A 26,452-nucleotide genomic window follows, 5' to 3' on the forward strand; every position below is an offset into this window, starting at 1 on the left:
TATTTTTTAAAAAAATCAGCTAGTTTGTATAGTCTAAAAATGTATAAAATGTTTTCTCACTAAGGATAAATTTCTATACTTAAATTTATATATGTAAATAAATATATAGATACATATACAGGTAGAGTTGCATTAAAGCTCAATTTTGATGGATGTGCTGATTATTTTTATTTAGCTCAAAGTAATTCAATTCGCTAATTGGCATTAGCTTTATTTCTTAAATTTAATAAAATATTAATGCATTGTATAATTAATTTTAATACATATCATCTTCCATAAAATGCAAGCAAATCAAATTCAGCAATGTATAAAACATTAATATACAATAATCAAATAGGGTTTATTCCTATTTGAAAATACACAGTCAGAGGAGACAAAAGAAAAGGAATTTTTAAAATGAAGCACACCTGCAGGATCTAGAAAATAGCCTCAAAAGGGCAAATCTAAGAGTTATTGGCCATAAAGAGGAGGCACAGAAAGAGATAGGGACAGAAAGTTTATTCAAGGGGACAACAGAACTTCCCAAACCTAGAGAAAGATATCAACATCAAAGTACAAGAAGGTTATACAATACCAAGCAGATTTAACCCAAAGAAGATTACCAGAAAGCATTTAAAAATCAAACTCTCAAAGATCAAAGATAAAGAACGGATCCTAAAGGCAACAAGAAAAAAGAAACAATATACAATTGTGCTCCAGTATGTCTGGCAGCAGACTTGTTAGTGGAAATCTTACAGGCCAGGAGAGAGTGGCACAACATAGTAAAAGTGCTGAAGGAAAAAAAATACCTTAGAATAGTATATCCAGCAAAAATATCCCTTAAACAAGTTTGTTTTGTTTTCCAAGACAAAAGCTGAGAGATTTCATTAACACCAGACTTGGAGAAATGTTAAAGAAAATAATTCAATCAGAGAAAAAGGATGTTAATGAGCAATACCTAATCACTTAAAAGTACAAAGTTCACTGGTAATAAACACACAGAAAATCACATAATATTATAACTCTGTAACTGTGGTGTATAAACTACTTGTATGCTAAGTAGAAAGACTAAACCATTAAACAAAAATAGTAGCTACATCAAGTTTGCAAGACATATATAGTATGATCAGATATAAATAGAAACAAAAAAATGTTAAAAAGCAGGGGACATAGTTAAGATATAGATATTTTTATTAGTTTTCTTTCTGCTTATTTGTTGGTTTATTCAGTGTTCAGTTGTTATCAGCTTGAACAATTTGTTATAAGAGAGTATTTCCAAATCTCGTGTTCACCTCAAACCAAAAATGGTTTGAGTGAATGAATACACAAAAAGCAAAAAGAAACTAAACAATATCACCAGAGAAAACCACCTCCAGTAAAAGAAAGAAAGAGAGAAGAAAAGACCATGAAACAACCAGAAAATAAATAACAAAATGACAGAAGTAAATCATTACTTAGCAACAGTAACATTGTATGTAAATGGACTAAACTCTCCAATCAAAAGGCACAGAGTGGCTGAATGGATAAAGAAAAAACAGCCCATTGATCTGTTGCCTACATGAAACACACCTCAGCTATAAAGACACACAAATAGTGAAAATAAAGGGAGATATTCCATGCCAATGGAAACCAAAAAAACAGCAGGAGTCACTCTACTTGTATTAGAAAAAATAGATTTCAATGCAAAAATTCTGAGAAGTGACAATGAAGGTGACTAACAATAAAGGGGCGAATACAATAAAAGAATATAACAATTTGAAATATATATGCACCCAACACTGGAGCACACAGATATATAAAGGAAACATTATTAGAGCTAAAGAGAGAGGTAGACTCCAGTATAATAATAATTGGAGACATAAACACTCACTTTTAGCATTGGCCAGATATTACTCACAGAATATCAACAAAGAAACATTGGACTTTATCTTTGCTATAGACAAATAGATCTAATATAAATATACAGATTTCATCCAGTGGCTACAGAATACACATTCTTGTTTTCAGCACATAAATAATTCCCAAGGATATATCATTTGTTAGGTCACTGTATTAGTCTGTTTTCACATGGCTAATAAAGACATACCTTAGACTGGGTAATTTATAAAGGAAAGCAGTTTAATTGGCTCACAGTTCCACATGGCTGGGGAAGCCTCACAATCATGGCTAAAGGTAAATGAGGAGTAAAGTCATGTCTAACATGATGGTGACAGGCAAGAGAGTTTGTATAAGGGAACTCCCATTTATAAAACCATCAGATCTCATGAAACTTATTCACTACCATGAGAACAGTAGGGTGGAACCAGCCCCATGATTCAATTATCTCCATCTGGCCCTGCCCTTGACACTTCAGGATTATTACAATTGAAGGTGAGATATGGGTGGGGACACAGCCAAACTATATCATTCCCATCCTGGCCCCTCACAAATCGAATGTCCTCACATTTTAAAACCAATCATGCCTTCCAAACAGTCTCCTAAAGTCTTATTTCAGCATTAACTTAGAAGTCCACAGTCCAATGTCTCTTTTGAGACAAGGCAAGTCCCTTCCACCTATGAGCCTGTGAAATTAAAAGCAAGTTAGTTACTTTCTAGATATATTGGGGGCTATAGGCATTGGGTAAATATACCCATTCCAAATGGGAGAAATTGGCAAAAATGAAGGAGCTACAGGCCCCATGCAAGTCCAAAATCCAGTAGGACAGTCATTAAGCCATAAAGTGATAAAATGATTGTCTTTGACTCCATGTCTTACATCCAGGTTACAGGGACGCAAAAGGTGGGCTTCCATGGCCTTGGGCAGCTCCACCTCTGTGGCTTTGCAGTGTATACCCCAACTCCTGGCTGCTTTCACAGGCTGGCTTTGAGTGTCTGTGGCATTTCCAGGTGCACAGTGCAAGCTGTCAGTGGATCTACCATTCCGGAATCTGGAGGATGATGGCCCTCTTCTAACAGCTTCATTAGGCAGTGCCCTGGTGGGGACACTTTGTGGGGGTTCACACCCTACATTTTCCTTCCACACCATCCTAGCACAGGTTCTCTAAGAGTGCTCTGCCACTGCAGCCAACTTTTGCTTGGACATGCAGGTGTTTTGATACATTCTCTGAAATCTAGGTAGAGGTTCCAAACCCTGAATTTTTGGCTTCTCTGCACTGACAGGCCCAAAACCACATGTAAGCCACCAGGCTTGGGGCTGGCACCCTCCAAAGCCATGACTCAAGCTGTACCCTGGAAACTTTTAGACATGGCTGGAGTAACTGGAACAAAGGGCACCAAGTCCCTAGGCTGCACACAGAAAGGGGACCCTGGGCCTGGCACACAAAACCATTTTTTCCTCCCTGGCCTCTGGGCCTGTGATGGGAGGGGCTGACAGGAAGTTCTCTGACATGCCCTGGAGACATTTTCCCCATTGTCTTGTTGATTAATATTCAGCTCCTTGTTACTTATGCAAATTTTTGAACCATGCTTGAATTTCTACTTAGAAAATGGGTTTTTCTTTTCTTTCACATCATCAGGCTGCCAATTTTCCAAAATTTTATGCTCTTCTTCCTCTTGAACCCTTTCCCACTTAGAAATTTCTTCTGCCAGATACGCTAAATCATCTTTCTCAAGTTCAAAATTCCATAGATCTCTAGGTCAGGGACAAAATGCTGCCAGCCTCTGTGCTAAAGCATAACAAGAGTCACCTTTGCTCCTGTTCCCCATAAGTTCCTCATCTCCATCTGAAACTACCTCAGCCTGGATTTTATTGTCTATAATACCACAGCATTTTGGTCAAAGCCATTCAACAAGTCTCTGGGAAGTTCCAAACTTTCCCACATCTTTGTGTCTTCTGAGCCCTCCAAGTCTCTAGGAAGTTTTAAACTTTACCACATTTTCCTATCTTATTCAGAGTCCTCCAAACTGTTCCAACTTCTGCCTGTTACTCAGTTCCAAAGTCGCTTCCACTTTCTCAGCACCCTTCTTAGCAGCAGCACCCAATGCCTGGTACCTATTTACTGTATAGTCAGTTCTCACACTGCTAATAAAAATGTATCAAAGACTGGGTAATTTGAAAAGAAAAAAAGGTTTAATTCACTCACGTTTTCACATGGCTGAGAAGACCTCACAATAGTGGCTAAAGGTAAATGAGGAGCAAAGTCTTGTCTTATATGGTAGGAGGCAAGAGAGCTTGTGCAGGGAAACTTTCGTTTATAAAACCATTAGATCTTCTGAGACTTATTCACTACCAGGAGAACAGTATGGAGGCAACTGTACCCATGGTTCAATTATTTCCACCTGGCTCCACCCTTAACATGTGGGAATTATTGCAACTCAAGGTGAAATTTAAGCGGGGACACAGAGCCAAATTATATCAGTCACAAAACAAGTCTGAAAATGTTAAAAGAAAAAAAAACTGATATAACATCAAGCATCTTCTCTAACCACAATGTAATAAAACTAGAAATCAATAAGAAGAATAATTTTAGAAGCTGAAACAAGAAAAAAGTAGTTGAAAAATCTTCTCTTCAAGAGTGAAAGCAATCAATAGTACCAGACTGAAACATGACTAAGCAATTGGGATTACTGAAGACATAATGTAAAATAACTATGAATAATATATTGAAGGCTGTAGTTGAAAAAGTGGGCATAGTGAATAACCAGATAGCTAACTTTATCAGAAATATGGAAATTATCAGAAATTATCAAATAAGAATGCTAGAAATGAAAACCATAGTAAAGGATATGGAAAACATTGACAACATGTTAATCAACATATTTTTAACAGTTTAGAAAATAATCATTTAACTTGAAAAGAGGCCAATTCAAAGTGTTTTATTTGCACACACATAAAAGTTAAAGAGAAAAATGAATCAAATGCACACAGAAAACAGAGCACACAAGATCAAAGGTTACAATTTACATGTAATTGAAAGTCTAGAAGTTCAAGAACTAAAATTTGGCAGAAATATATGTGAAGAAGTAATGGCCAAGATGTATGTTAATAAATGTGAAGAAATAATGGTCATCTGAAAAACAGATACCAAGTCACACATTTCTGAAGTTCAGAAAACAACAAATTTTATAATTAAAAACAAAGTCTTGAAAGCAATCAGAGAAATGAAAAGCTTATAGAAAAATAAATATATGAATTAGAGCAGATATCTCATCTAAAACTAAGTATTAAAAATCTTACATACCATTAAGAGTTAAAGATAAATTAATATCATAAATAATAAATTAATAATATTAGCCAACCAGGAAACAAATTTAGGACATCTGTAATGATTTCAGAAATTACCTAATCAATTATTTTAAAATGGCCATAAATTCTTGTTTTCCAGAAATAAATATTTTTAATATAATGCAGAGAACATAAAATGGCCTTATAAACCAGAATTTGATCTACCATATTGTAGGAGTGTATTAATCTGTTTTCATGCTGCTGATAAAGACATACCTGGGACTGGGTAATTTACAAAAGACAGATTTAAATGCATTCACAGTTCCACGTAGCTGGGGAAGCCTCATGATCATGGCAGAAGGCAAGTAGGAGCAAGTCACATCTTACGTGGATGGCAGCAGGCAAAAAGAGAGCTTGTGCAGAGAAACTCCCACTTTTAACACCATCAGATCTCATGAGACCCATTCACTATCATGAGAACAGCATGGGAAAGACTCGCCCCCATGAGTCAATCATCTCCCACTGGGTCCCTTCCACAACACCTGGGAAATATGGGAGCTACAAGATGAGATTTGGGTGGGGACACAGAGCCAAACCATATCAAGGAGCTTTCACAAATTTCACATTATAAATCACCATAAACCATTTATATGGATATTATGCTTCTGAAAGCATGTTTATCTAGTCTTTTTTTGAGTCAATACTTTGCATTCCACTTTTGTATGTATATGCTCTCAAAGAAACCTATTAGATACCTTTCCTGTCTATATTTACATTCTTTTCAAATTAAAAAAATTATTAAGTTACAATTTATATACAGAATTACACACATATAAAATATATCATTTGATGAGTTTTGATAAAACTATATACTCAGATGCATATTCATTAATATGGAGAACTTTTACACTGCTCAGGAAATCCCCTTGAATCCTCTCTATTCAATTCTTGAAATTCCTTGCCCCAGGGAACCACTGATCTGATTTTGTTCACTGTAGATTTGTACTGGTTGTTCTAGAATGTCATATAAATGCAATCATACACTATATTGTTGGTTTTTATGGGTTCTGTCACGCAGCATATGTTTTCGTAATTAATACATATTGCTGTGCTTCTTCCTTTGTATTGCTGTGTATTTTTACTCAGTGTAAGTATTTACTCAGGCTATTCTCTAAATATACAACTCTTTATAAGTACAGTGGTTCTGTGTAGTGTAAGACAGTAGTACAAGTTTATTTTGCTCTATATGGCCATCCAGTTGTTCTAATATCATTTGCCAAAAAATGACTACATTTTCTTCTATTGAATTACTTTAGTACCATTGTCAAGAATCTACTGACCACATCTGTGTTTCTCTTTGTCTGCTTACTCCAATACCATATTGTGGTAATCAGTGAAGCTGTATGTAAAGACTTAAAAGCAGGTAGTATATGTTCTTCAAATTTTATCATCCTTTTCAAAATTATTTTGGCTAATCTAGGATCTTTGCAATTCCATACATATTTTAGAATTAGCTTATCATTTTCTACAAAAATGATAAGCATTTTTTGCATTTTGATTGATTGGGACTAATTTAAAAAAAATTGGGGAACAATAGGCACCCAAAAATGTTTAGTCTTCAAATCTAACAAAATATGTCCTGTGATTCTTTAAGGTTTTACATTTATAAATTTATGTTGTGTGCTTTTCAGTGTATTTTACAAATCTGTATTTAATTTACATGAAATATTATATGGTTTAATGTTATTGTACTTTTATTTGAATTTTCTATGTTTGCAGCTAGTATATAATAAATGTGTGTCTTTAAATTATGTTAAATTTACTTAAAAATTCTATGCATTAGTTGGTGATCATTTGGGATTTTCTACATACATGTTGTGTGCACATAGAGACAGTTTTCCCTTCCATTTAAGTTTTTATGCCGATTATTTCATTTTTCTGCTGTACAGCACTGGCTAGGGTTTTTAATACAATATTGAAGAAAAACGTGAGTGCAGGAAACCTTTTCTGTCGTCAGTCCAATTGCAGAGAACAGGAAAGCATTCAGTCTTTAACAATTAATGATGTTAACTATAGTTGCTGATAGTCAACAATCATTTATAGCTGTCAAAATTTGCTAAATATTTTCTGTGCATTTATTATAAAATTACATAATATTCTCAGTTATTCTGGCAAATTTTTACGGCTACATTGTATTCCATGGGGTATATGTACCATATTTTCTTTATCTAATCCACCATTGATAGCCACATCAGTTGATTCTGTGTCTTTGCTATGATGAACAGTGTTGTGATGAACAAATGAGTGCACGTGTTTTTTTGGTAGAATAATTTATCTTCTTTTGGATATATATACAGTAATGGGATTGCTGGGTCAAATGATAGTTCTTTGAGAAATCTCCAAATTGCTTTCTACAGAAGCTGAACTAATTTATATTCCCACTAACAGTGTAGAAGGGTTTCCTTTTCTTCACAGCCTCACCAGCATTTGTTTTTGTTTTTGTTTTTTGACTTTTTAATAATAGTTATTCTGATTGGCATGCATGATATCTCTTTGTGGTCCTGATTTGCATTTTTCTGATTATTAGTGATGTTGGCCATTTTCTCTTATGTTTCTTGGCCACTTGTATGCCTTCATTTGCGAGGTGTTTATTGATGTCTTTTGCAGACCTTTTAATGGGGTTGTTTTTTGCTTATTGAATTAAATTCTTTGCAAATTCTGGATATGAGACACTTGTCAGATGCATAGCTTGTGAATATATTCTCCCATTTTACATTGCCTGTTTACTCTGTTGACAGTTTCTTCTCCTGTGCAAAAGTTTAATTAGGTCCCACTTGCAAACTTCTATTTTTGTTGCAATTGATTTTGAGGACTTAGTCATAAACTATTTTCCAAAGCCAATGTCCAGAAGAGTGTATCTTATGTTTTCTTTTAGGATTCTGTTTGATGTTTTGAGTTTAAATCTTTAATCCACCTTGTGTTAATTTTTATATATGGTGAAACGTAGGTACTGAGTTTTATTATTCTGCATATGGCTAGCCAGCTATCCCAGCATCATTTATTCAACAGGGAATAATTTCTCCATTGCTTTTTTTTTTGTTGACTGTCAAAGACCAGATGGGTGTAGGTATGTGGCTTTATTTCTGAATTCTCTATTCTGTTCCATTGTTCTATGTATTTGTTCTTGTAACAGTACCATGCTCTTTTGGTTACTGTAGCCATATAGTAGAAGGTGGGTAATATGATGCCTCCACCTTTGTGGTTTTTGCTTAGGATTGCTTTGGCTATTTGGGCTCATTTTTGGCTCTATATGAATTTTAGAATAGCGTTTTTTCTATTCTAAAATGTGAAAAATGATATTGATAGTTTGAATAGCATTGAATCTGTAGATTCAATGGCAGTATGGCCATTTTAACAATATTATTTCTTCCAATAAATAAGCATGGAATATGTTTCTATTTGTTTGTGTCACTTATAATTTCTTTCATCAGTGTTTTGTAGTTCTTCTTGTGAAGATGTTTTACTGCTTGGTTAGCTATGTACCTAGGTAATTTATTTTATTTTAATTTTGTCACTATTGTAAATGAGATTCTATTCTTGATTTGGTTCTCAGCATGAAGATTACTGGTGTACAGAAATGCTACTGATTTTTGTACTTTGATATTGTTTCTTGAAACTTAACTAGCGTCGTTTATTGGTTCCAGGAGGCTTCTGGCAGAGTCCTTAGGGTTTTTTACGTATAGAAGCATATCATATGTTAAGAGAAATAATTTGACATCTTCTTTCCCTATTCAGATGACTTTTGTTTCTTTCTCTTTCCAGATTGCTCTAAGACCTCCAGTATTATGTTGAAACAGAGTGGTGACGGTAGGCATCCTTGTCTTTTTTCAGTTGTCAATGGTAATGCTTCCAGCTTTTGCACACACAGTTTGCTGTTGGTTGTGTATTTGCCATAGATGGCTTTCATTATTTTGGAGTATGTTCCATTGATGCCCAGTTTCTTGAGGGTTTTTTTCATGAAGGAATGCTGGATTTTATTGAAGACTTTTCCTGTGTCTATTGAGATGATGATTTAATATTTGTTTTTAAGTCTGTTTATGTGGTAAGTGGCATTTATTAACTTTTGTACGTTGAACCAACCCTGCATCACAGAAATAAAGCCAACTTAATTGTGGTGAATTAACTTTTTGACTTGCTGCTGGATTCAGTTTGCTAGTACTTTGTTGAGAATTTTTCATCTATGTTCATTAGGGATATTGGCCTTTAGTTTTCTTTTCATTGTGTGTTGGCCAGATTTTGGTATTAGGGTGATGCTGGCTTTACAGAATTAGTTAAGGAGGAGACCCTCTTGTTGTTTTTTGAAATAGTTTCAATAGAATTGGTACCAGCTCTTCTTTGCCCATTTGGTAGAATTTGACTGTAAATCCGTCTGGTACAGTGCTTTATATGGTTGGTAGGTTTTTTTTTTTTTTTTAACTGATTTCATTTTAGAACTTGATATTGATCTGTCCAGGGTTTTAATTTTTTTCCTGATTCAATCTCAGGAGACTGTATTTCCAGGAATCTATCCACATTTTCTTAATTTTTAGTTTATGTGCATAGTGGTATTCATAATAGTCTTCGAGGATATTTTGTATTTCTGTGTTATCAGTTACAATTTCACCTTTGTCATTTCCGAATGTCCATATTTTGATCCTCTCTCTTGTTTTCTTTGATAATCTAGCTCAGAGGTCCCCAACCAGGTAAGAATCAGGCTGCACAGCTCGGGGTGAGTGTGGGGGCAAGTGAGCATCAACCACCTGAGCTCTTCCTCCTGTCAGATCAGCAGCAGCATTAGATTCTCATAGGATCGCGAACCCTACTGTGAACTGCGCAACTGAGGGATCTAGGTTGCGCAATCCTTATGAGAATCTAACTAATGCCTGATGATCTGATGTGGAACAGTTTCATCCCAAACCCTACCCACTTTCTCTCCAATCCTTGGAAAAATTTTCTTTCACAAAACCGATCCTTTGTGCCAAAAAGGTAGGGGACCACTGATCTAGCTAGCACTCTATCAATCTGCTTGTTTATCCTTTCAATTAACAAACTCGTGGTTTCATTGTTTCTTTGTATGGATTTTTGGGTCATGATTTTATTGAGTACAGCTCTGATTTTAGTTGTTTCTGTTCTTCTGTTAACTTTAGGGTTAGTTTGTTCCTGTTTCTCTAGTTCAACCAGGTGTGATGTTAGATTGTTAGTTTGAGATCTTTCTAAGTAGGTGTTTAGCACAATAAGCTTTCCTATTAACACTGATTTTGCTACATCTCAGATATTTTGGTATGTTGTGTCTCTGTGTTCATTCATTTCAAGGAATGTTTTGATTTCTACCTTAATTTCTTTGCTTCCTTTGCAAAGTCATTCATGAGAAAGTTGTTTAATTTTCATGTAATCATGTGGTTCTCAGAGATATTTTTAATATTGAATTCTATTTTTATTCCACTGTGGTCTGAGTCTATGAGTGGAATGATTTTGATTTTTTAAAAATTTATCAAGACTTGCTTTATGGCTGAGCTTGTGGTCTATCTTAGGGTATGTTCTGTGTACACATGGGAAGAATGTATATTCTGTGGTTGCTGGGTGGAGTATTCCGCATATATCTATTAGTTCCACCTGGTCAAGTGTTGAATTTAAGTCCTGAATTTCTTTTTTATTTTTATGTAGTCTCTGTTTTTGAAAGACATTTGTATCTATGTTCAAGAGGCCTATTGTCTGTCATTTCTTAGTGGCTTTTGTCATTTCTTAGTGTTTCTTTTTTTTTTTTTTTTTGCTGTTTTGGTATTAATATCTTAGTTTATAAAGTAAGTTGAAAAGAATTTGCTCGTATTTTCCCTAAAATTTCTGTAAGATTGTTATTATATCTTTATTACATGTTAAATAGGATTCATCAATAAAACCATCTGGTGCTGGAGGTTTTATTGGGAAGGGAAGAGGAAGGTTTTATTTATAAACGTAGTTACTCTAATAAAAGAAAGCTGTTTATATTTGCAATATGTCCTTGAGTCTAATTTGTTAAGTTATATCTTTCAAAGAATTTGTTCACCTCACTAAAATTGTCAAATTCAACGATATGAAGTTAGTCATATTTTGTCATCATTTTATGAGTGCTTACAAATCAATACTAAAAAGTTATTTCATTACTGATAATGGTATTGTTTTTCTTTTTCTCTTCATCATTTTACATATATCTTTTTCAGTTTTAATATTCTCAAAGAACCATTGTTGGGTGTTATTAATTTCTGTAACTTTTTCAACTTTTATTTTAGATTCTGGGGGTACAATTGCAGGTTTGTTACAAAGGTATACTGCATGATGCTGAGGTTTGGAGGATGTTTAAACCCATCACCCATCAAGTGGTGTATTTTTCTGTTTAATGCTTTTTGTTATCTTTATTATTTCTTGGCTTCATCTAACTAGATTCAGTTGGCTGTTCTCTATAATCCTACGATAAAGTCTCAGATAATTGATTTTAAGGATCTCTTTCATCTGAAGATAAGTCTTGCAAGTCTTAAATTTCTCTAAGAGCACTGCACTACCTGCATTCCATGAATTTTGATAGACTGAATTTTAAAATAATCATTCAATAAAAATATTTTCTAAAATTTTTGGTTATTTGTTTAGACACACATGTTATTTAAAATCGGATCGTCTCATTTCCATATACATTCTATATGTACTTTGGACATTTGTTTTTTCTCTGGACAGCTACCCTCTAGTATTGGTGGTGTCTACGTGTTTCCTGTCTGCTTACATAATCAGTTGAAACTAGCTCTCCTTCTTTGCCAGAATATTGAACTATATTATCTTACTCATGTGGCAACATGAATTACATTAGAAAGGAGAAACACTTTCCTCAAATGTCTTTGTTTTTAGTCCATTTAAAGCTGTTTTGACTAGAATGCATTTCAGTATCTTGAAGAAATATAAAAAATTATAAACACCAACTAACAAAGCCACAACTGACCTGCAAATCAAAATTATAGTCTAAAGTCTATAAGTGTATGCAATCCTATAAGTAAGTCCTAGTAAAACCAATTCTATACATTTGCAGTCACTAAAACAGACTGAAGGTATTGGTAAGGTTTACGTTGAGCTTTACTGATGAAAGTTTTTGTGTTTGTGTTACCTTGTGTGATTTTCACAATAATATTGCAAAGTTTTTATTAATATGATGCTCACATTGCATATTTTTATTTCTGAGTCACAGAAACAAAAAAGCCTTTAGTGCTCAGACAAGTTTAGAAATAAATTTTGAATTCAGTTTTGTATCCTATATTTTTTATGTCAATTTGTAATCATTCGGTACAAAGTTTTTCTCCTAAAATATATTGCCCATTTTACACGACAGACTTGGGATAAAAGTAACCTCTTCTACACTAAATTTGGTAAAAAATATCACACACTTATCTATGTAAGTTTATAAAATTTGTACCTTTTCAGAATTACTGTTCTTGACTTACCATCGGAGAGGTTAAATAATGAATAGCGAATTGTTTTCCCTAACTCTAAATATAATCTCAGCATAATGAAAATTTCAATTTGCTGTTCATCAATAACCTGATATGATATAAAATTTCTTCCAAAGAGCTCTGTTAACTGAGTTTTGCAATAAATGTGATATTAATCACAGGTTTCAAACATGTCATGCTTTCAATTTCCTGATAATCTTCAACATGCTTGTACTCCATTTTAATGTTTCAAAGGGAGAATTTAATGACAATTAGTTTTCAATGACAGCCGGTAACTCTGCATGAAGGCATGAAGGTGTGTACTGCCTCTCTTTTTTTAAAGAAAGCATCCACTGATCTCATATGTTTTGATTCTGCCAGGAACATTTCTTTTATGGCTGTCCTAAAAATAGAGAAAATCTGACCCAACACTAATGTCCCATTCTATTTTCAGTGAGTGACTTTGGTTTGTTTTCTTGATTGATTTGACTGGGGCACGAAATGTTAGCCTATTTACACTCGTTACGAAGAAAGAGGGTGAAGGGTATCACAAACCCACAAGGGGACAGCACTGGTGATTGTGAAAAGATACACAAAGAAGAATACGATGGCTTTCCCCTTTCCATCTGTGTATCAGTGTAGAGAGGCACGCTCTTGAACGGTTGCTGCTGCTCAAATTGTAATGGAGCGTTGTGGAGTAGCACTCCTTGGTCGTTATGAGAACACAGTTCCGAAATAGTAAAACTGTTTTGGATCGTGGGGCTTGCTTTTTGTTTTTTTGTTTTGTTGTTTTGTTTCTTGACTGTGAAATTTTTTCCAATATGATAAAGAGAAAATACAAGAAAAACATTTTTTTTCTCTTACTTTTACTTGGGAGTCATAGGTTACTTATTCCTCAATCTGGCAAAAATCATTTAAGAGCTATTTGTTTGTTATTAGGTGTTCATATCATCAAATCCGTTTTACAGTAATTTATCATTAAAGTACCTAAACTATAAAACAGACTTGATGCCATAAACATCTAATAATAACATATTTTTGGTTAGCTTCTTTTATCCCCAACACAGTCCATTCAGGAAGCAGATATGAGCAATCATAATTACCACCCCAACTCCAGAATGCTTAGGAAAGCCTTCCTCCCAAACACATTATTCTATGTAAGACAAAGTCCACAAATAAAGTTCTCTTTAACTTGTACACCAGATGGAAATCGCTGGCAAAATGATCTGAAAAATATGTTTATGTCAATAAAGTGTTATAGTGTGTGATTTAGTGAAGACTTTTCAATATATTACAAATAAAATATATATTATATTTTATGAATAATTTTTCCACTTGAATGAAAATAACAAGAAGTTACCTTGGATTTCTGTAAATCATCTAAAATTAAAATCAATGTGTAGCAAACACATGCATACTCTTTAATTAATCAGATTACGTAGTCGAAATGATGAACAATTGTTCTAGGGTCTTTTAAGATAAATAACCCTATAAACTCTTCAATAAAAGTTTTATTATTTTTTGTAAATTAAATATAGGGTTGAAAGAGATGATGTAAGACTGTGTAAAATTAAATTTCCAGTGCATGATTTTTGAAAATGATAAGTAAAATATAGTATAATTTCTGGTTAATAATATTTAATTTTTAAGGGCATAGGCATAGCTCACTCATGTAAGAAGTGCCATGTATGTAATCTATTCCCCAGAAATGAAAATGCAAGGAACGAAGAAGGGAAGGAGAGAAAGTTGGAGGAGGAGGAATGCATGGAAGAAGGGAAGAAGAAAAGAAGAAAAATACCTTCTCACTCCCACTTCTGCAAACTCCACTCCAAGCAATAGTAGTGGAGTAACAACTCAGCTGAAAAGTAGTAGAAAGCAAGACTAAAATTGTAACATATACAGCAATAACACTGACATCTGGCTGTCTTAGCCCAAGTATGAAATTATAGAACTTAGCAGACATGTTTAAATCTTACATTCTTACATACTTTTTCCAGAAATTAAAAGGATAATATTATTTGTGTTAGCTTACATGGGATACACATAAAATTAGATATTAGGTTATTAGTGACAATTAATTGAATTGTTTAAAATAAACTTCTGATCCATAAATATTCCCATTAGATTGCTGAATTTTGATGTCTACCCTTTATGAAGTAAATGTATATATTATCCACTTCCTGCAGGTGCTCTATCATAATTACTTGCAAAATCAGTTTCTATTCATTGAATTTTTAATTCCAAGTCTTCAAAAATGTTGCAAAGATAACTCAATTATTGAGACATTTGTTCCATGGAATCAAACAACTCAGAACCTACATTTTAAGTGCTTAAAATCTGAATGGATACAGACAACTGTACATATAAATTGATATCTAGTAGAGTGTGTTAGAAAGAGTAAATAAGAAATATATCTAACTAGAAGTAGTTTTTATATAAGAGGATACTGTTCAAATTCATAGAGCTGGGGTGAAAAGTAAACAGCAAGACAGACATTACTGATTGAGTAGTTTGAGCTAAGTCACAGAGACTATAAAACATAAGGCATATTTTAATAAATGCAAACAGTTAATTTACATTTTTATATATGATATGGAAAGGATGATATAAAATATGTGAAAAAACTCAAAGAATGTAGCCAAATAAGAAAGTCGTGGAGGTTTAAATAGCAGGCTTTTGGCTGTGCGCGGTGGTTCATGCCTGTAACCCCCGCACTTTTGGAGGTTGAGGCTGGCGGATCACCTGAGGTCAGGAGTTCGAGATCAGCTTGGCTAGTACAGTGAAACCCTGTCTCTACTAAAAATACAAAAATTAGCTGGGCGTGGCAGCACGAGTCTGTAATCTTAGCTACTCTGCAGTCTGTGGCAGGAGAATTGCTTGAACCCCAGTGGTAGAGGTTGCAGTGATTCGAGGTCGCACCACTGCACTCCAGCCTGGGTGACAGAGCAAAACTCTGTCTCAAAATAAATATATAAATAAAAATTTAAAAAGAAAATAGCATGCTTTATAATCAGGGCATTTTTCTACCCCAAATTAGACTCTAGAGATATGACAGCAGACCAGGGTTGTTTGTAAGACTTTTCAGGAGTACAAATAAAAACTTAGAATAATTTTCAAGCTTAGAGGGAAACTTTTATAAACATAAATGTGCATACACCCATGTATTTTAAAAATTTGCACACAGTAGATAAGTAAATACAAATAAACCTGTAGAATCCAACATCAAGATACCTTCCACTAGAAGTGGGTTGAAATGTGTCTTTCCTCACGCCATTTTTTTTTTTCTTTCCCTTCATTTTTTCCAGCCAGTCCTGACCTTGAATCTCACCTAATCTTTTGGACTGATCATTACATACCCTGGTTTCTGCTTTCTTTCTTACTGATGAGCAAAATGATTGTATTTTCCACCTTTAGCTTTGAAGACTGACTCTTTTTCTTAAGTATTGGCTCTCTACCAATTCCTGGTTTTATTTTGGTATTTTTAAAATAATTACTCTATGACAATAATTACTGTAATGATGTCTGAGCTATTAATAAAGAAATGTTCCCTGCAGTTTTATGATACAGTTGCAAGACCATGAGCTACAAAATTTCTAAGTACTAGTTCTAAATTATAGTTCTGCCATTAACTAGCTAGCAACCTTATTTACAAAATGATTGTAATAAGGCAACCTATTAGGGTTCTATGGGCATTATGTCATATATGACACAATTTTCACAACAGTTTTTGCCATTAAAAAAACACACACAGATTATACAAACACAACCTAGATGTTCAAGTGAACAGTCCACATGCTTTGTTCCACCCATAACAACTCCTCCTCCTTTTACTGGTCTCATGGTCTCTCTTCTCCCGTGTTGAAACATGCCCTTATCTATGGATCTGAAATTAACACCAATTTCATTAATTAAAACATGGCATTTCCTTATTTACATGTTTTGTAACAATTTAAATTAACAACTTTTAGATATAAATAAAAATATGAGAGACATATTTTTAGGCATAAACCTAATACTTTTTCCCTGATACTACAGTAACAAGTGTTTATCTTCCATATATTGATATAAAGCATTAAATGTATCAATACTTTATCTGGAGAAGGTTCATCCTAGATTTAAAATACATTCATTTTGAAACAATCCCCTATTACATATTCTTAATAAAAACTGTCCATGTTTGCTTGGTTTATAACTTTGTGTTCCCTCTCTCATACAACTTTTGGAAGCACTATTACAACCAATATTCAATATCTCTCATGGCTGTTCCCATCCCTCCAAAACACAGCCATTTCTCCTTGTTTTTTGTGGATATTTTTGTCTGGTTTTTTTTGTTGTTGTTGTTGCTTAGTTTTAGCAGCAGAAATTTAGCCTTTCTCTCACCCTCACGGTCTCACACTTTCTGGGACCACTTATGTGAATGCTTTGGCAAAATTGTGCTCACAGCACCAATTTCTTTCTTTTTTTTTTTTTTTTTGAGACGGAGTCTCGCTCTATCGCCCAGGCTGGAGTGCAGTGGCTCGATCTGGGCTCACTGCAAGCTCCGCCTCCCGGGTTCACACCATTCTCCTGCCTCAGCCTCCCGCGTAGCTGGGACTACAGGCGCCCGCCACCACGCCCGGCTAATTTTTTGTATTTTTTAGTAGAGACGGGGTTTCACTGTCACAGCACCAATTTCTGTTCCACCTAGTATGGTCGTGTAAGTCATCACTGAATGACAACCATAGGAATACATCTTTTCCAAGGAAAGATTTTCTCAGTTCCACTAGAGCCTTATTTTCTGTCAACTCCATCCATCAGTGGAGAGAGACTAGTCCCCTATTCACAACAGCATAGCCAGTTAATAATAAGCCTGTTAATGACTTGAGACAAACACAGTTCCACCCTTTGCAGTTGAGCGTGTTACTTACTTAATTCAAGCATTTTCTCATAAATAAAATTATACCAGTACAAGTGGGCATTATGAGGGAAAAAACATGCTGGAGGTATTCTAGTATCTGAAAATAGACTGTAGATATTTAATCTTGTTACCATTATCAGAGTCACAATAGGTAGAAGGGCAATTGCAGATGCAGTTTTGCATAGAAAGTGTTTTTCCTTCCCTGCTTCCTTCCGTCCCTTCCTTCCTTCCTTCCTTTACTCCTCCCTCCCTCCCTTCCTTCTTCCCTTCCTTTTCCTTCCTTTCCCTTCCCTTCCCTTCTCCTTCCTTCCTTCCTTTTTTTTTCTTTTTCTAAGCATTTTTCTTCAGTAAACCCTGATTAAAACATAGGGTAGTGTAATTCGTATTACGCTTTCACTTGATCAGGAATACATTGTCTGTCTTTGGAGATTCTGTTCATAAGCGAGTACTTCTAACTTGTAAGTGAAAGTGCAATCAAAGGTCTACAGATTTCCTTACATAGCAATTTTGAGCCTAAGCAAGTCATAAATTGGAGCTGTCTATATCCCTGTGAGAAAAACAGGGACTACAGTTACTTTCTTCATTTATTGATGAAGTGATTGTCATAAACAGGGTCTTCACTTTTTTTATTCACATACTTTATGCATTATTTTGATGTAAGCATTTGAATTTCCTGCCCCGGAGAAAACATTTTAGTGCTTTATATCAATATATGGAAGGGAAATATTTACTCTGCTATGCATTTTTGTTTTATGTATCCCTCAGCACACGAAAAATACTTTTTACGATGTTTTTCCATTAATGTGTTTGTTTTAGGAAAGATGAAGTTCAGCAACCATTTTTCTTTCCGCTTTGATTCATACATTCTCTAAGGCTCTTGCTTCTTAATGCAAGGTGTATTGATATACTGATTTAATACAGCAACATCCTTTATTGAGATATATCTCTGTAATGCCATTGGGAGCAATGAACCAGCTAAGACACTTGCAATATTAAAATCAATTAAAATTTAAAAAATGTTAAATTGCATTGTTATGATGGAATCAATTTGAAAAACTGGCTATTGAGCAATTAAGGAAGAAAAAATACACTGGGATTTCATGTTTCTCTTCCCTTTTTAGCCCAGAATATGGTTTTTGTATAAGTACTACAAATGTCTTCTATTAAAGGCTGAAGTACACTTTTCTCCAAAAGTGATGGCTTAACCTTCCATACCTATGTTTAATTATACTTTTTAAGACTTTCAAATTTTAAATTGTCTAAGCCCTTGTTGCTAATTTTATATCTTAGAGAGGCACATTGACATTTGAGGGCACTAGGGTACAATGTAATGCATTAGTACAAGAGGAAAGGACAAATGCTATGCTCTAAATTATTGATAAAGATTTTAAAGGTGAAAGAGATGCGGCATAATGGGAAGAACTCCTATTTCCTTCTCTTTTCCTTCAGAAACTTCAGGTATTTTAAAATGTTAACATTTCTCCGTAATAACTCCAAGTCATCATTAGTGTGAGTAGTAGATATGTACTAATTACATAATGGGATTTAAATAAATTATTTATGGGTGACTAGTATTACACTGAAGGTGAAGGTGGGTGAATTTTTTTTTAATGCTACTTAAAAACAGAGTACTTAAAAACACATGGAAAAGCAAGAGTACCTAGAATATTTACAAGCATAAAAGTGTGTGGGGTGGAGGCCTATACAAACTGTAAAACGGTAATTGAGTGTCTGTGTGCTGGGCTGTTAGCAAAGTCATTGAAAGGAATTTAGACCTCACCTAGAATTTCAGTCTTGTGTATTATTTAAATAATGAGATGACAACATAGATGTAGAATGGTCCTCAGTGCTCTGCCATTATTGAAACATAGAATATGGTTTGCCTGTAAATTGTTAAAATTAAATGGAGGATGCACCATTTATGAGAAGAGTTCCTAGTCAGTAAATTCCAGACACAGTCACGAGAATCCCCCACATGCTCCGTATAGCTGAATTTTTTTTTCTTCTCTTTGTTGCAACTATAATCTGACGATGGGTACCTTCTCTTGAGGTTAGAGTTAAGCATCTAGACGGCATTGGACCTTAAAATCTTCAGTCTACTTTATAAAAAAACACATATGGAGGACGGAGAGTGCTACTTATTCTATGTTTACTGCAACTAAATTGGGAAAGATAATTTGAAGCAGTGCACGATGCAGATAGGAATATGCCGGTGCAGTGATTTCACCAGCAGTTTAGAAACTTTTCACTAGGATGACAGAAGTGTGGGAAAAAATGGAAAATAGGGATCTAGTAGAAAAAAATTGGCTCTAAGTAATTATTGATAGATCAATGGAAGGGAGAGGAAAAAGCATGTGATGAAGGATCTAGGAATTTCAGATATGTAAAGGATAAAGGACAATGTCAATGATGGTTATAAGACAGTTCATAAGTATCGACTGCTGTGATGTGGACACTTAGGAGCTTAGTACCAAGACGTACAACTGATAACAAGATAAATATTAGCAGATGTCCTGAAGAGCATTTAAAAATATAGAGGTACATCTAGAAACACACAAAATGAGAAGGAGCAGTGTATTCACTGATTTGAAGTTTATAGTCAAAAGGTAAAATGTGTCCAATTGATTCAGGATAAATGAATAGCCAAATAGTTAAGCACTATGTTTGGAGAATTAAAAACAATCAGATATTGGGAAAATTTAGAAGTATTACCAAAGAAGAATTAATATGGATTATTCCAGAACAATAGAATGTGTGAAAGAAATTATGAGAAAAGAAATTTTTAAAAGGCACATGGGGGAGAATAAACAAGTCAGGTCAAAAGCTGCAGTACCATTGACGGTTTAGGTCCTGAGAAAAACACTCATTCTTTCTTAAAAAATAGAGAAGTTGGGGATGCTTTCCAAGACAGTGAAAACTACTTACCTGTCAGCTGCATGCTTGAATACTCTTAGATTAGGGGACGCAGTTATTTTTGTTTGTTTTCTATTTCTAATTTTCCCCTCTCCTTACAAATGCAAATATAGCTCTAAGTCTACAAAATGCAAAAGGCTTCGAAAAATGAACTGAAACCTGATTGTGTAAAACCAGCATTAAAATTTAACATGCAAAAATTTATAAGGGTATTTAAAAGTCAATCTGTTTCATGAGGATACAGATTAACGACAACAATATCTCTCGCTTTCACACAGATAAGCTATTATATACTTTTATCTTTAGACTAATTATTTTTGATTGCGATTTTAGTACAGTTTTCTTCACATGCCTTTTCATATTTACTTCATCCTGTCTTTTGCTAAGTGAATTCACTTTTATATTATGTAAATTATAGTGGGACCGTGTGTTGTTTCCTGTTCCAGGACAATGAAATTTCTTTTTTTTCTCACTTTGAGTTTATTTCAGTTTTGTACTAACACCTTGTTTTGTACCAGTTTTCATGCACTTATCATATATTCTAGGATCTTTGAAGAGCAACACAAATAAGTGTAAATATTTGAAGGAGTAGAGACAATATACATCATTTTCCACATAGTTTTTCTGAGCAAACTTTTAGATCAAATGTGGTTTCTCCTGAAAATCTTAAGTCACAAATATTATTTCACCTATTAGTCATTCCTACAGTAGTATAATATTTGAAATGAGCTTTAAAAATACTCTAAATACTAATAAAATTAAAACAATGTCGAAATCACTTTGTGTGAACAAATTCACTAAATCAAGATGAAATGTTTGTTTCCAAGTGAGAAGAAAGTTTGTAAACTTGAGAGAGAAAAATCTCTTATTCTAGCCCCACATACAAAAAATTTTTATTTATCTTCTTTACTCTTATATAAAATCTTCTGTCTATAGCTACAACTACAACTTTCCATGTATACAGATGTGGTAATGGGTACCTATACAGAGAAATATACATAGATACATACATGAATATATATATATGTCTACATATATATATTTATTAAAAATTAGGTACTTTTATTAAATAATTTTATTATACAAAACTAGTGAATATAGGCAAATATGTTCTTTTCTGTTTCCTTCTTGAAATATAACCAAATATGTCCATATTGCAACATTTTATAACAGGTATATGATAATATAAAAATATATAAAATTTTTAAAAAAGAAAAGCAGTCTATGGTATGATTGAAATAATATTGTCGGTATAATATGGGATATTCTTATTGACTTAGTGACTAAGGACTAATGATGATCATGCAAAATTTTTGTAAAAAAGAATAGGTCATAAACAGAGCTCAAAATAGGTATTAGACATCTAATTTTACTATGTAAATGAGCTGCATTTTTGCACTCACAGAGATGTCTAACATACGAGTAGAAAGGTTCCCTGAATCTGTCCTACACATGTCTGAATCTTCAAATAAAATTATTTATTTAAAGATGTTCTTTCTTTGTCCTCTGTGTTTTTAAAAAATCTATTATTAAGAAATGTCTTTTCAGGCTAAAACAAAACGCATTGTGTTGAAATTTTGGTCAGGATTGAAAGATTTTTCTAAATTGGTTTTAGAAGAATTTGTTTCCTTAAATATTGAGTCTTTTAGTACAAAAACTTTAAGTTTCTCTTGATTTATCTCCCTTATTGTATTTCCTATTACTTAGTAAAGCTTTGTAGAGTATTTCAGCTAGCACTTGTACATTTGTGACAGAGTAAATAGTTTCACATTACTATTCAGATATGCAAAGAAAATAAAGAAAATATAGAATGCTTATATTTTAGTGACTAAGTTATCCTTGCCCATAACCTCCTACACCCTAAACTGAGACAAGTCTTAAATTGTCCATTGTATTTCTTTTTAAAATGATTGTTTTTTATGACGAACATATCATATTGTCAATTATGCTTCACTTAAACGAAATATCTATACGTATCTGATTTTGCGCACCTCCATTGTTCCAGTATAAAATGTTCAGTCTTCTGTATTATTTTGTCCTCTTCTTCCTCTGCTCTGTGATGGCATCAGGATGTGGGTTATGGTATGACACTAACCAAACAATGAGGTTACCAGGGAGCAGAGGCACAAAGCTGCTTGTTGTCTCCTGGACTCTTGTTGGTTTCCACTGTGTGCAGCATGTTCTGGTTTCTGGACTTTCACTGGGGTGCTGCTGTTCCCTTCTGGCCTCTTCAGCCATGTGGTTTTTGCATCGTGGTTGAACACGGCATTCAGTCATTGCCCCTAGTTACCAATCTCCTGCTCACTGGTGCTCTTCTTATAGACAGTAGGATTTGTCCTACTTATGATGCCTGCCAGCAACTCTGCTTCCTCTCACAGAGCTCAGCGACCCCCTACATCTGATGAAACATGGTAAACTACATATCTAAGTAGCTTAACCACCTCCAAGTAGGATAAAGAGATCCACGTCCAGATATATCATAGTACAAATGTTTACAGCCAGAGACAAGGAGAAAATGTGAAGGCAGCCAAAAGATAAATAACAGGCCATGTAAATGGGAACCCCAGTAAGAATAATAGATAATTTTATATCAGAAATAAAGGTGGACAAAAGGCAATGACATCCAGCAAAACTACCTTTCAAAAATGAAGACAAAATAAAGACATTCCAAGATAAACAAAACTAGGAAAAATTATTGCAGCAGACCTGCCTTAAAGAAAACTTCAGGCCGAAAGCCAGGAAACTAAACAATAATTCACATACACATGGAAAACAAACCAGGACAATGAACCCCAGTAAAAGTAATTACGTGATGATAAAAGCATAAAATGCACATATCTTCTCCTTCATTCTCTTATTTTAAAAGCAAATGCATAAAATAATATATAAAATTATACTATTGGGCCTGTAACACAGAAATGTGTCTTAATCTGATCTATACCATGCTAAAAAATCATAGATTGAGTAGCTTATAAACAACAAAGATTTATTTCTTACAGGTATGGAGGCCGTAAAGTCCACAATCAAATAACTGGCCGATTTGGTGCCTGGTGAGTGCCTGATCCCCAGTACATAGACTAATCTTTTTGCTATGTGCGCATATGGTGAAAGAGGTCAAAAAGCTCCTATGGGTCTCTGTTTTACAAATGTATTAATTTCATTTATGAGGGCAGAGCCCTCATGACCTAATCAATCCACCAAAGGTTTCATCTCCAAATTCCCTCACACTGGGGTTTAGGTTTCAACATCCGTATTTTGAAACGACACAAACATTCAGTTTATAGAATAATGTAGTATATTTGACAATAACAGCACAAAGTGAAAGGAAAAGGGGTATTGAAATACTAAATAAAGCTACGTGGTACACTGAATCAACAGAACTAAAGAAGGGAACTAGCAATGGCAAAAATTATCGAGATATAGTATTATTTGGCCACCATTATTAAAATTGAAAAACATTTGAATCTTCCATCAGTTTTCTTAATGATTAATAAAATATAGATAGGACTTCTTATCATGGAGACTTCAGTTGATTAAATTCAATTTTATGAGTAGTTGAAAAGGAAGAAAGACAGGTAGATAACAAATAGATAAATACAAAATAGATGGATAGTAAGAAAAATGTTTTTCCTAATTTTCAAATCTAGCATTTTTTTTTTTTGAGACAGGGTCTCACTCTGTTGCCCAGGCTGGAGTGCAGCAGCATGATCATATCAAACTTAGCATTTTAAAAATCCAGATATTGATTTTGTCCTAAGTAGTTTGTTGTCCTGTTGATAATACAGTTGTTTTTGTTTGCTTTTTTAAAAAGGCAAATATTGAACAACTACTCTGTTCATGGCCATATGCACGGTTTTGGAGATTAGAAGTGAATAGGATATTGACACACAACATAGAACTGAATTTTATCGTTGGTCTGAAGGTAGACTTTGGTAATAGTAATAAAGGCATAAGTAGTGCTAAATTTACTCAGAACTCATTTTGATTCTGCTTCAAAGAATGAATGATAAAAATTATTCCCACTTTTGATATTTAATTGTCCCTGTGAAACCTGACCAACCGAAAAACACAAGAGTCGCTCAAAAAGTAAACATCGGCCACTAAAAATGGGGATATTTTTGAGGAACAGAGCTTATAAAAGAATAATCTTTCTTTACCCTTTCATGAATCTTTCAGTCAAACAAATAAAAGTTCAAGCTAAAAAAATCCCCAAAGCTTTACTATGTGAGCAGCGTGCAAGAGTGTCAATTCGAAGTCTCCATTCCACAGTTCTCCAGCTCTATCATGAGGGGAGCAAAGGCTACATTATATCTTTATTTTTTATTTTATTTTACATTTTTTGGGACCAAGACTCGCCCTGTGTCACCCAAACTAGAGTGCAGTGGCACGATCTCAGCTCACTGCAACCTCCTCCTCCCAGGTTCAAGAGATTCTTGTGTCTCAGCCTCCTGAGTAGCTGGGATTACAGGCGCACACCATCATGCCCGCCTAATTTTTGTACTTTTATTAGAGACAGGATCTCAACATGTTGGCCAGGCTGGTCTCGAACTCCTGACCTCAGGTTATCCTGCCTGACACAGCCTCCCAAAGTGCTGGGATTACAGGCGTGAGCCACTGTGCCCGGCCTATATCTTTCTTTCTTTATCTGCTACATCTGTTTACTTACAAGATCTGTTTGTACAGGTGCAATGTCCTATTTATCTTTCTCATCTAACCGTATTAGAGATATGACTTAGTCTATGCATTTACTTCAATGCCTGTCCAAGGGAGAAAGGACAGAAGGGTAGGGGAGATGATAGAAAAGTGGCTGAAATATGCATACGTCAGCTCCTTATATATTGTGCCCTCATTCTTGAAGCCCAAGGAAAAGAATAATCTATTATGCATAAATTTCATTAATTACAACCTTATCACTCAACATAAAAGTCATTGCACTTTTACTCAACATAAAAGTAACATAAATGTTTTACTTTTACTTAATATTAAGTAACTTCACTTCTCTTATTTTATTTCACATTCTACAAGTATCCTGAGTTGCTGCTTTTTTTTTCTTCTTTTTTGCTTTGTTACCCAGGCTGGAGTGCAATGACTTGATCACAGCTCACTACGACCTCGATCTCCAGGCTCAAGAGAGTCTCCCACCTTAGCCTCACCTGTAGCTAAGACTACAGGTGCACCCCACCATGCCCAGATAATTTTTAAATTTTTTTTGTAGCCAGCGAGATCTCACTGTGTTGCCCAAGCTGGTCTTGAACTCCTGGCTCAAGTGATCCTCCCTCCTCATCCTCCCCCAGCGCTGAGACTGCAGGTATGAGCCACTGTGCCTGGCCGTAACCCTTCAGAGGAAACTTTTTGTGTAAAACTGAAAAGAAAGAAAAACGTTAAATAAATAAAACTGATGAAATCCCCTTGTTTCAAGCATACTACTCATTAATGCCAAACAATGTCTATTACTTAATCAGCCACCAAAACTGTTAAGAAACAATTCTTTAGATTAATTTTCTTCTCCACTCCTAAAGTAAATACAATCTCTTGAACCATTGTTATGTTTGTCAAAATGGAAATAGCATATAACGGCTCAAAAGCTAAGGCTTTACAAAACTATGCATTAACAAGTGATTGGATGATTATAACTGTTTGTAGTGAAGTAAACAATCTATTATAAAATCATCAACATATAACAAAGCTGTTTCAAAATGCCAAAGAAAGTGTTTAGTTTAAGATAAGAAAATTTAGAATTTAATTCAAAGCTTCATAGTTCCTTGGGGTTTTCATTATTTCATTATTCATTATTTATTTAATCATTATACCCTAATGGCTTTATACATTAGAGCAGTTTCCAAATCTCTAATTCCTCTAGGTTTTTTAGCACTTGTTTTTGGTACAAGCCAACTCCAAAATTACTTTATACGGAAATAATTGACAAGGACTTTATTTTTAAAATTGATGAAAGAGAACTTCTATTGTAAGATGGCCATGTTTAGCTGGGTGCCAGATTTTTTTTCCCCTTCA

General features: G+C 34.3%; 1 long non-coding RNA gene across 1 annotated transcript in view; it reads left to right on the forward strand.

Annotated features, from left to right (window-relative positions):
• Positions 1-23,477, forward strand: part of LOC109023986 (uncharacterized) — a 46,130-nt gene extending 22,653 nt beyond the window's left edge. The window contains exon 3 of the long non-coding RNA XR_008673497.2: positions 23,440-23,477. This is a non-coding gene — a long non-coding RNA (uncharacterized lncRNA). The remainder of the gene's footprint in view (positions 1-23,439) is intronic.
• Positions 23,478-26,452: the final 2,975 nt, after the last annotated feature.

The sequence above is a fragment of the Gorilla gorilla genome, chromosome 17 (assembly GCF_029281585.2).
Source record: "Gorilla gorilla gorilla isolate KB3781 chromosome 17, NHGRI_mGorGor1-v2.1_pri, whole genome shotgun sequence".
NCBI lineage: Eukaryota > Metazoa > Chordata > Mammalia > Primates > Hominidae > Gorilla > Gorilla gorilla.